At 57.3% G+C, this 10,983-nt stretch overlaps 1 long non-coding RNA gene across 1 annotated transcript; it reads right to left on the bottom strand.

Annotated features, from left to right (window-relative positions):
• Positions 1-1,029: 1,029 nt before the first annotated feature.
• On the bottom strand, positions 1,030-5,252 carry LOC115293942. The gene is made up of 2 exons (XR_003909690.1): positions 4,757-5,252; positions 1,030-1,759 (listed from the first exon to the last, which is right to left on the bottom strand). It is a non-coding gene; the product is annotated as an uncharacterized LOC115293942 (long non-coding RNA).
• Positions 5,253-10,983: the final 5,731 nt, after the last annotated feature.

Here is a 10,983-nt window from a genome sequence, read left to right as displayed (position 1 = left end):
AGCAGGGTCCGGCGCTCAGGGGCTCCAGGGGGCAGCCTGGCCAGCAGCTGAGAGGGGTCACGGGGTCGCCGATGGCCCTGGGGGCTCGGCGTCCTGCAGGGAGCTGTGCCAGCAGGCGCGCACACCCGTCCACACCGGGCAGGAGAGGCGTGAGGGCGTGCAAGCGTGAGTGCAGACGTGCGAGCGTGCGGCCTGGGTTCCTAACCGAGGGAGGTCTCGATCCTGGCAGCTTTCCCGGAGCCCAGGACGTTCCAGGTGGGCCCTGGGAACAGCAGAAAGGCATCTGTCTCTCTGCTCCGCCAAACCCCGCCCGGGTGCCCCCTGTCCCGGTGCACGTGGCCAGGAAGCTGCCTCGCTCCTGCGCCAACCGTGGGCTTCCCTCACAGAGACCGGCCGCGGCCAGCGCGCCCTGGAGACAGACAGCTGGGCGGCGCAGGCGACCTCGGGTCAGCGCCAGTGCTAGGTGGGAGTGTTTAGAAAAAGCAAAAAGAAAAAAATCCACATATCTTCTTGGGCACTGCCCGGCAGAGAGCAGGTGCTCAGCAAAACTTCCCTCCCACACAGGTGCCGGGAGAAGGGCGCAGTCCGGCTGGCCCCGGGTCTCAGCCACGCTCCCTGCAGGGCCTTCCTCTGGCCCAAGTCAGAGGGCAGGCGGGAAGGCGGCGAGGTCCGGCCAGCGCCCCGGGGGCCCCAGTGGCATTTCCTGGCGCACCTTTGACCATGAGGCTTTAAGGAGGGGCTCGTCCAGATAAAACAGAAAAACCTTCAGCGTATTCTTGGCTGGGGTTTCTCTTCTAATGCTTATTTCTAAATGAACACAATCTACTCCAGAACTCTTTAATGTAATAAAAATATAGCTCAGGGTCAGGTATGAAATTAATGACACAAATTCAAAGTATTAATGCTCAGTGGGATGAATCGACTTCAATGAAGAAATAATCAGACTCTGTAACCAGAGCCAAATGGAAAAAGAAGCACACGGACAATTCCGACAGCAATCTGTTACGAAAGAAATTATGAAAACACGTATAAAATATTTATTTTTAATAAGAGGAATGTCCTATTTCTTAAAACTAAAATAAGATTCGACCCTTAACTTACTATCAAAGCAGAGCAATGATTGTGAATACCACCTCTTCCTGTGGTTGGAAATGCTAATTTTATTATCTTAATTTGTACAGAGATGTTTCTTGTCTGTTTTATTCTTTTTAAAGTTAAATGCGCGGCAGGAAGAAAGCTTTGGGGTCTCATCTATATGAGACAAAACGCATGGCACCCAATGTCCGACGAGGACATTCAGCAGATCCACACGTGCGGGGCCAGAACAACGGCCGTCGCCCGAGCCTCTTGCAAGGACGCCCCAGGACCAGTGGGCGCAGAAGAGGGAGACACGGCCAAGAGCATCTTTCACGATGTGAAATGTACTCTGTGCGTGTCATAGTCCGTGTGCCACTCGGCAGGTGACAGCTCCAGGCACACGAGACTGGCCACGCGCCGCCGTGGCGGTGGCTCGTTTGGAGAAGGATGGAAAGCGGCAGCGTCATTTGTGAAGTCCCGTCCTCAGGTCGGACGCTGGGCACACGGCGGGCACAGGACGGCGCAGACAGGCGAGGTCCGGCGGCTGTCTGCGTGTTGCCGTGCCTAGTGACGCGGCCTCCCGGCCCCGGTGCTGCAGCTGGGCCGTCGGGGCCACAGCGGAGGCACGAGAGACGGAGGGCGGAGCACAGTTCTTGTGCCACAGCCGGTTCTCTGACGGAGCCTGAGGAGGAGAGGTTACAAGTGAGGAGGGGTCATTAATATGCTCCCGGGGAAATGGAATGAGGCATATTTTTTAAAGTGTATTTATTTGAGAGACAGAGAGCACGAGCGAACAGGGAGAGAGAATCCCAAACAGGCTCCGCGTGACAGCACAGAGCCCGATGTGGGGCTGGAATCCACGAGCCGTGAGCCCTGACCTGAGCCGAAGTGCAGTTGGATGCAGGCCCCCAGACGCCCTATCGGTCTAGTTTTGAAGATTTTGAAAGGAATTCAAATAGAATTATACACTAATAAGGGAAAAAGGCAAAATAAAAACAATAAATCGAATACATCTCTATCTGCTGTAGTCATTTTTCTGTATGGACACAGAATACACCTGAACACACAGGCACACACATTTTACAGAAGTGTACGTACAGTGTGAACACACGCACCCTCACACCTCAAAGGGCTCGTAGGGAAAGTAAATACAGACAGTTCGCCTGTGACTTATTTGCTTTTATGTTTCTCTTTCTACCTTTTCCCAATGAAAATTTCTACAGTGAATTTTGGTTCATTCCATAATTTGAAAGATCACTGATCTTTGTGCATATTAAGAAACGTCACAGGATTGCAGTGAGGGGCCACCTCACGCCCTCTGGGCTCTGCCGGGAGCTTCATTTCTAAAGTAAATAAATACATACTCTTTAGTAGAGTTTTTAAATTAATGACATGAAGTAATTGAATTTTGCTAATAGTATTAACATATTATTATATAAAATAGGAATAGGGGCCTATTATTATTATATACAATATATGAAGATGTTACTTTGATGTTAATGACTTTGAACATCACTTTATCCAGCTCTATGGCTTTCCAGTGCTTAGCCTATTAATGTGATTTCATATAGTAAGAGATTTATTGTGATTTAAGTCATCTTATTTTTTTGATAAATCAATTTTGATTTGGTAGATTTGTAGCATTTGATTGATTAGCATTTTATGCAGTGGTGTGTCTGCAAAATATCCAGCTCTCTGAAAAACTATATGCATAGAGACACATGCAGAAGTTTTAAAATAAATGTCAGCGACACAAAGGATGTGAGGCTCCTAACCAACAAGGAAGAATAAAGCGTGCGATTCTCTGCTGCCAATGCCATTAGTGACTCCGGGAAGGTTCTCCGGGGTTTGCTGACCGGTCACGTGGCCCGTGTGCAGCGGCCCCCACCCTCGGTCGCAGCACGGACGGACGTGGGTGTTGGCCGGGGTTTTGTTGGAACCTCACTGTTCTGCCCATGAGGTGGCAACTTTTTCAGGGAATCGGATGGTCGCGTGCGCACCGGGACCCTGGGAGGGTCTCTCGCCGCCGGGCTGTGCTGACTACCAGCGTTGCACGCTGCCGTCTAGCACGCGTTGTTAACTCTGAGTCCAGAGGCCAAAACTGCGTGCGCAGCCGGCACGGTCCCTGCAGGAGGAGCATTTGTGACCTCGTGCCGTGTGACCGGGATGAGACACGGGGCCCCCACGCCGGCACCAGAGGCTTAGCGCTGACATGCGGCCAACTAGTTAGACACTGAGCACTTCTTAGTATTCCCTTTGGAATGTAATTTAAGTGCAGACAAGTTCATGTTTACTAGCGGCCGTTTGCAGCCTGTCCCCTTGCGTGCCCCGGGGCCATCCAGGGGGTGGCTCTCCGGCTGGCTCTCCAGGCCGGTGCGGAATCTACGCTGGACCGCGCTCCAGGCTTCCCGTTCTCGGTGTTGGCTTTTTGTTACTTATATGAAGTGGACTGAGTAGGTTTTCCGTGTTTTCTCTCAGCTTTCTTATGACTTATATGATATTGGAATAAAATGCTTCTTGAAATTTTGATAGAATCAGTTAATAAATCTACATTGTTGGAGAAACTGTTATAGAAAAGCTGAATTTTTAAGCCACGTTCATCACTGACTGGTCACCTTTTACTGACTGGGGGGTTATGTGCGGCAGGGATGTTTCCGGGGTTTTCTGCCCACACGACCGTCACCGTCACAACCACCGGGTTCTCAGCTGCTCCCGCCCGCCCCACCTGCTGATGTGGGGCTGATTTTGTTTCGGGCTCGCAAAGATACAGGTTCTCCAGAAAAGCTGGAGTTACTGGAGCCCCATCCGGGCGCTGCTCAGGGTCTCTAAGGGGAGAGAAACCGTGAGTGACCTGCTCAGCTCCTGGAATCCCCGTCAGGTCGGCCTTCAGAGTGCGTTCATGAACTCAACCCGTTCACTGACCTACTCTGCGCCAGAGCCACGTGGTGAGGGCTGCTGGCGAGGAAACGCCCCACAGCCATGAGGCCTCCTGAGATGACAGCAGGAGAGGGCCCTCCTTGGGGACGGGGACAGCGGGGATGAGCGAGAGGGGCCTCAGCAGGTGGGGACCAGGGAGGGGGTGAAGCAGGACCAGGAGGAGAGCGCGGGTGCCCAGCCCTGGAGCGGAAGTGGGGGGCCTTCGGGGGGCAGCCTCCCTCCCCAGGGGGTGGCAGGGAAGGGGAGGAAGCCAGACGCTGGACCTGACGTGGCCTCACAATTGCTCATTTAATTTTAGGAATTTCGGTGTCTTTGGTGGTGTATCCAGGACCTGACTGCACAGGAAATCTCTGAATCTCGTTTAACTCTTTCACAGACTTGCATCTGGTCTACTGAGCGGGCCGGTCTCTGTTACCACCTCCGCTCAGTCACGACTCTTCCCCGAAACACCTCACCGCGGGGAGGGGCTGTGTGTGAGGGCGGCCGCGTCGCCCCTCGCCATGGCCCTGCTTCACAGCAGTCCCCTTCAGTTCACTCGTGTTAACGACTCCCTGTTTCCCCTGGCCCCCTGGCCCGCGGGCGCGGCGCTCCGTCCCCACCCAGGGCGCCCCCGGCTCCCGGGCGCCCGGCTGCGGCTCTGTGCGGGGCTCCGAGCACCGTCCGGCTCGGGAGTGCGGTGCGCAGGGAGCGCCCCAAAGCCCGGCTCCTTAATCAGGCTGAAAGGGGAAATGAGAAGACTCACAGACGTTTGCGGATTCGTTGGGCGGTGCGGTGACCGTGCTCGTGCCCAACCCACCGACCCCGCGGGGCTGTGTCCCGGGAAGCGCGTCAGTGTGCGTGTTCTAACCGTCGTCATTTACACTTTCCAATCCGCTTGTTACTGAGAAAGGCGGGCGACCTTGGACGTAAGTGTGCACAGGGTGTGGCACTGAAAAAGTCACATCCAACTGCCAGTGTCTTAGCTTTCCGTCCGTAAAACAGACTTCGTTTTGCGTGGGCGAAGCAGACTCACTGCAGGGAGAGGCAGAAAACCCAGAGGGCCGGCGCCTGGTCCGGGGCAGGTGGGTGGCCGCGCCGGGCTGGCACCCCCGGCTGGGAGAGAAGACTGCGTGTCTCCGGAAGGGAACCCCGCAGGCCCCCGACCCGGGTGCGGGGCCCAGAGTTGACGGCCCGCGGGCAGAGCGGGACGTCTGTCCAGGGCAGGGACTGGCTTGCCGCTGCGGTCACCCAGCCGTGGGACAGACCAGGGGCCCCGGGACAGCGTTCAGGGCGCGTGGACTCCGAGAAGCTGGTCGGGTCCACTCTCAGGGCCCACGGAAGAAGGATCTGAAATAATTATTGGAGGAATTCAAGATTACTGGGTTTCGCATGATTTACTCATTTGATTATTTCCAAGAAGCATGTGCAGCAACTTATGTCCTCAGTATATTGATGCGTGCTGGTGACATCCCACAGCAGTGTTACTGGAAAGGGGAGACAGGGGCACACCCCCCCACCCCCTACGGAGCGCCGTCCTCACTGGGCGGGGCCCGTGACGTCACAGCCGCCCCCGCGGGGGCGGGGTAGGAGGGAACCGGAAGGGCCTCTCCCTTGCCCTGCAGGTGTGTCACTCAACTCGAGGGGCGGGGGGCTCCCCATCTCTAAGGCTAATAATTTCAGTAAGGACAGGCCATCCTGAAGGAGACGGAGCGGGCGAGAATCACCCCAGCCCTCAGCCCCGGACTCTCGGCCCGGAATGGGAGAGGCTGCTGGAGACAGAGCCTGAGAGACCCTCATCTCCAGGGCGGGGGAGGGACACCGAGAGTGTGTGCAGGGCTCCAGCTGGGGGAGCCCATCCAGAGTCCCGTAATGCTTCTTTGCCCTGTAAAGGCTCTGAGCAGTCCTGTAGAAAGACAACTCATTTAAACTGATTTACCCAGTGTCCAAACTGATTGAACAAATTGACCTCTTTCTTCCCTAAAACACCTGTGATAAACCATGAGGCTCCAATATTAATGTTCTTCTTTACTTAGTCTACTAGCAGAGCCTTTCCTGCCTCCACGGACCGACCCTGTAGGTCAAACCCAAGTGGAAACAGCTGATTCTCTGGTTTTGCTAGACCAGAAGTCTCTCGTTCTTATGAAATAAGATCATTTCAACAGAATTAGAATCACTGTCAAATCATGTGCTATAAAGCCCAATTCTCTCCCAGCCTCCCACTCGGTCCCGTGTCTTACATTTGATGTGTTCAGCCCCTCAAGACTCTAAGATTCGACACCAGCTGTTAGATGACCTTGTAGACGCGTACCAGCCACACGGGCAGGGTGAGGGGTCTTCCAGGAGCTGCCCCCGGGCTGGGCTGGAGGGGGGTGTCGTTGAAGGCCTCCGACCCGAGCAGGGAGCGCAGATTCCCACTCCTGTGTGCTGGAGCACGGTGGCGTGGGGTGCGTGGTCCCCTGCCCAGCCCGAGGTCCCCGGGGGTCTGCGCCGGCCCTGCGCCCGCCCTGCGCCCACATCAACGCACGCTCCTCCTCTGCTCTCTTCTTCCTCTGCTTGCTTTTTGGTCTTTTAAAAAATAATGTTTGCACAGCTTTCTCTTTAACTGAGGAAGTGCAAGCCAGCGGCTTCCCTCGGACCCCTGGGGCGAGGCTCCTGCAGGCCAGACGCCCTCGCCGGCCGGCCTGGCTGCCGACCCATGATGTTCTGGGCCATGATTAATCTGATAAATAATAAATATATCAATCTAGTCTTTTAGACAAGGACAAATTCTTACCAGCGGGGAGGCACGAGGCCTCTTTTACAGCTGCCTGTAGACTGGGATTAATTATTTAATGCTTAATTCTTCGGGAAATGAGAAAGTTTTGATTAATGCTGTCCAGTGTCGTTCCTTGCTTGTTTGATGTGTGTCAGATAATTTTTCCTTGGCAGTCACTCTGGAGAAGCCAGAGGCTACTGTCGCGGGGATCAGACACCGAATTTCTAGAGATTAATTGGAGAGAAGATGCAGAGGAAAGCGCCGTAAGTGTCTGCCCGAGCTCACCTTTCCGGGCCGCGTCCGGGGTTGACGGGGGCCCGTCCGTCCGTCGCTCAGTCTCCAACGCCACCAACAACCACATTCCCTTCCCAGGGGATTTCTTTCTCCAGCTCCCTCTTGAGTTTATCTAAACACCTGGTTGTGGGTATTTCACGGGCCGTACTGCCCCTGGGGAGCAGGAATGAGGGGCTGAGAAACAGCCACGATCCACGTTTACACGAGACTCGGAGGCCGGCGCTGCCAGGGGCGCGGGCTCACACCCAGGCTCCTGGTCCCGACTTACTGCCGAAACGACTCTCTCTTCTTTTTTCATCTTCTGCACAAATTCGCCTCTCCCAGAGCTCAGAATCAAAGACAGGAGGAGACGGAGTGACTGACCTCATTGCCTGTACCTGATCGGCCGCACCCACCCGAACCTGCGGCCCTGCCTGCTTTCCGCCTGAGGTTAGCACCTGCAGAGCACGTGTGTCCCCACGGCCGGGAGGAGCCTACTGAGCCCCATGACGGGCGTCCGGGGCTCTCGGCCAGGACCCGGCCCCAGAGCCAAGTTTTCCTCGTTCTGTTTTGTTCACAGAGTGACGGTGACATGTGCCGTCCTACAAGGTTCAGGTGGGCGTCCTAGAGGGCGGGGCCTATGTCCACCGCACACCAGTGCCCGTGGGAGGCCTGGCCTCCTCCCGTCCCAGGCCTGGTGCCCCAGCAGGGGCCATGGTCCCCACAGCCACGGTCCCCAGGGCCACTGTCGCCAAGGCCACGGTCCCCACGGCCACTGTCACCAGGGCCACAGTCCCCAGGGCACAGTCCCTATGGCCACTGTCCCCAGGGCCACTGTCCCCAGGGCACAGTCCCTATGGCCACTGTCCCTACACTGTACTTTTTAAAAATTTTTTAGTGCTTATTAATTTTCAAGAGAGAGACAGAGCGTGAGCTGAGGAGGGGCAGAGAGAGAGGGAGACAGAATCTGACAGAATCCGAAAACAGACTCTGGGCCCTGAGCTGTCAGCACAGAGCCTGATGCAGGGCTTGAACTCACAAACTGCGAGATCATGCCCTGAACCCCCCAGGCTTCCCTCCTCGTGACTTACTTATTTTGTAACTGGAAGTTTGTGTCTCTTAATCCCCTTCCCCTCATCCATCCTTCCCCCGCCTCCCTCCTGTCAGAGCACCACTAGGTTTTTCTGCATTTATGGGTCACTTTTGGTTTAACTATTTTATTTGTTCATCGTTTTTGTTTCTTGTTTATTTTGTTTGTTTTTTAGATTTCACAGATACACGAAATCACGGGGGTACTTGTCTTTCCCTGACTTACTTCATTTGGCACACACACTCTGGGTCCATCTGTGTTCTTGGGAATGCTGGGGTTTCTTCTTTCTCACGGCTGAGCGGGGGGTCCCAGGCCGCTGCGGCTCTACGCCCTTCACCAAGGACCCCTCCCGCAGTCACCCCCCTCAAGCAGCCCCTGCCTCGTCCTGGGCCTGTGGCCACGGCTCCCTGGGCGCCTGTGGCCCAGAGCGGGCAGGCGGCGTGCTGGGCCCCTCAGTGCCCGCAGACCGGGTGCAGGAGCGCACAGAGCAGGGAGCCTGGACCTCGCGGAGCCCGCCTGGGCCACCCCCCTCCTCCCCCCACTGTCCTCCGTGAGACGTGGGCAGCTGGCCCGTGGCTTGTGAGGACAAACTGCACTTGGGATCCTGACGAATTCGCAGGTCACCTAGCTCAGCCCTGAGCGCGTTCACAAGCGACGGCTTTCAGCACGTAATCGGCCGGTCTCGGGCCCAGGCCTGCGGTCTGAGCTCACAGCCAGGACGGGAGAAGGTGGACAGCGGCCGGACCGGAAGCATCCAGATCCATGGTGCTGAGGGTGAGGAGACTCTAGGCTGTGGGGAGCTCAGGGGGGTCACACAGGAAGGACAGGAAAACCACAGAAAGAGGACAGGTCCTGTGTTTTGCGTGGTGGTTCACTCCAACGCCGGGGGAGAGTGGGGTCTTTTGAGCCCGCCCAGCCACGTGTGCCCGCAGAGTGTGTGGCAGCGTGGAGACGACGAGCCGGAGCCCCTTTTCCCGGCCACCGAGACCCCCCTCCATAGCGCACCCCAGGTCTCAGGGGCCCCTCGCACTGTCACGATGAAGAGCTTCGGCCCGGGGAGGGTCTGGGGAGGTTCCCACGCCCTGGGCGGGCGAGCGGGCGGGCGCCCACGGCAACGGTGACCTGAAGACTCGGCTCCGGGCTTCTCTTTGAACTCCACAGGCAGCTGGGAAGGAAGGGCCCCCCCACAGCGGCTCGCACACCAGCCTGTTGCGGGGGCCCGAGGCCGCTGTGCGGGGGCAGAGCATGAGGACGGGGTGCCACACCCTGCCCTCCCCCCATCCCGACAGTGACGAGTGGCAGCTGCACGGACTTGGGGTCACCCAGCCCCGATCCGGGCAGGCCCCGGGCCGGGCTTGGGGGTCCTTCCCCGGAGTGCAGAGAGTGAGGCGGGTCCTGCCTCATAAAGACAGACGCATGGCTCCAGAGCTGGGGGCCCTCCCCGTCACCCCACGAGGCCCGGGGGTCCAGGGGTTCACCCGGGCTCCTCCGGCCGCCCTCTGTGCGGTGTGGGGGTGAGTGTGCAGGAGACTCGCAGAGGGGTTTTGGGGGCTGCAGGCACAGGGTCTCTGTACTCAGAACACGGTCAACACGGTGCCTTGCTTCGTCTCTACCGCGGGAGCCCTGCCCCCGCGTCAGAACGCTGCCCGGGTCTGGCACCTGCTGGGGACATGCCCCCACAGCGGCGGGACAGACCGGGCCTGGGCCCCCGCCAGCCCGGAGGCCCCTCAGAGGGGGCTTGTTTAGGGAATTTGTATTTTCTGCTGCTTTCTTCTTGAACCTATTTGCATTTTAAATAATTAAAACATTAAAACTGAAAAATTTATAAATGAGAGCTGCTAAGAGGAATCCTGCCTGGCAGACAATGGAGAAGAAATCATTACCCACCAGCGTTGCCGTCAAGCTCTGTCTGTCACCCCCCCCCCCCCCCCCCCCCCCCCCCCCCCCCCCCCCCCCCCCCCCCCCCCCCCCCCCCCCCCCCCCCCCCGCGCGGCCGGGGCCCCAGCGGCCCTCGGTGCGGACGCACACGCGCGGTCAGGGCCGCACACGCCCAGTGCAGACGCACGTGTCACAGCGGAAACCCACACGAGGGGAGCCACAGGCGCCCGCCCGCCCACTCCCCTCCTGCACATGCAGGGCCCTGTGGCCTCTCCGCCCCGTGCCACTTAAGGACACGGTTTGGCAGGACTTTGATCCCATTATGTAATGACCCAAGCAGAATCTCATCAGGCCTCAGTGACGTGGGCCCCCACCCCCGTTTACTCCCACATTGAAGGTTCACTCGGACGGAGGGGGGGTGGCGGAGCCGTGGAGTGACAGGCGCTTGGTCCAGCGCGGCTCTGCCTGGTTGTAACAAGCGTCGGGACATTAGGAGCCACAGAAGCGGGCTGGCCGCGTCATCAATCACCCGCTGACAGCGCCTTCAGTTTGTTTGTTCCACTCTGCATAATAAGTGATTGGATCAGGTTTAATTAGATATTGGGTAATCAATCATTGCCAACAAGGCACCTCAGCTTGGGATCTGATGCTGCGAGGGGGAAGGAGAAACACAAAACCCGGCAGATCTCATCTCGTGTGCACAAACACGCCAGCGCGAGCGCACTGGCCGTGGCGTGTGACCGAGCAGAGGTGCGGAGACAGCGATTCACATCTGGGCTGCCAGTCCCCGGCAGCGCCTGGGTGACATTTTACTTTCGCTGCATAATTACTTTTCAATATAATATAATATGCAGACCTGAGGGAGGAAGGAAAAGCAATTAAATTATTCCTCCTGCCACCGGCCCCAGAAGTGTCCAGATGCTGTGTTCAGTGCAGAACCACTTAGGGTCTGACACCAGGTAGGGCACGGTGCCTGCTCGGCGCTCAGTGTCTG

This window comes from Suricata suricatta, chromosome 6, assembly GCF_006229205.1.
Source record: "Suricata suricatta isolate VVHF042 chromosome 6, meerkat_22Aug2017_6uvM2_HiC, whole genome shotgun sequence".
NCBI classification, from domain to species: domain Eukaryota; kingdom Metazoa; phylum Chordata; class Mammalia; order Carnivora; family Herpestidae; genus Suricata; species Suricata suricatta.
This window is presented reverse-complemented; position numbering and strand designations above follow the sequence as displayed.